This window comes from Triticum aestivum, chromosome 1A (genome assembly GCF_018294505.1).
Source record: "Triticum aestivum cultivar Chinese Spring chromosome 1A, IWGSC CS RefSeq v2.1, whole genome shotgun sequence".
Lineage (NCBI taxonomy): Eukaryota > Viridiplantae > Streptophyta > Magnoliopsida > Poales > Poaceae > Triticum > Triticum aestivum.
This window is the reverse complement of record NC_057794.1, coordinates 42251362-42251901: the sequence shown is the minus strand read 5'-3', so window position 1 is coordinate 42251901 and position 540 is coordinate 42251362.

Sequence of the window (540 nt, the reverse complement as noted above, 5' to 3'; positions counted from 1 at the left end):
TTGAACATTTTTAAGGAATTATTTTTGGGACTTTGAATTTAAATCATAGCTATTTGAATTGGACTTATATCTACTGTTAAATAAATATAGGTCCAATAATTCTGAAATATTTTTGTGGAGCATTGTTTTAATTCTTTTAGCTCCTAAAAATATTTTCAGAAGCAAAATAAATTGAATTGGTTTCAAAACCAAATTCAAAACAAACCTGCAAAATAGAAAACTGAATTAATTAGAAAAAGACAGAGAGAGAAGGGAATTACCTGGGCCACTTACCTGTAGCCGGCCCAGCTGGCCAGCTCCTCCCGCTGGCCCAGCCCACCGCCGCCTCCCTTCCCTGTCGCCTTCCTCCTCGCGCCAGTAGGCAGAGGGGGGACACGGCGCGCGCGCCCGAGCTCGCCACGCCACCACCCTGCTCGTCTGCATCGCCTGGCCACCGCGACGCCGCGCGTCATCTCCTCGGCGCCGCCCCGACCCCCCTGGACCCCCTCACTCTCTCCCGAGCTCTCCCCCCCCCCTCTGTTCCTCTCTCCCTCTCGTGCC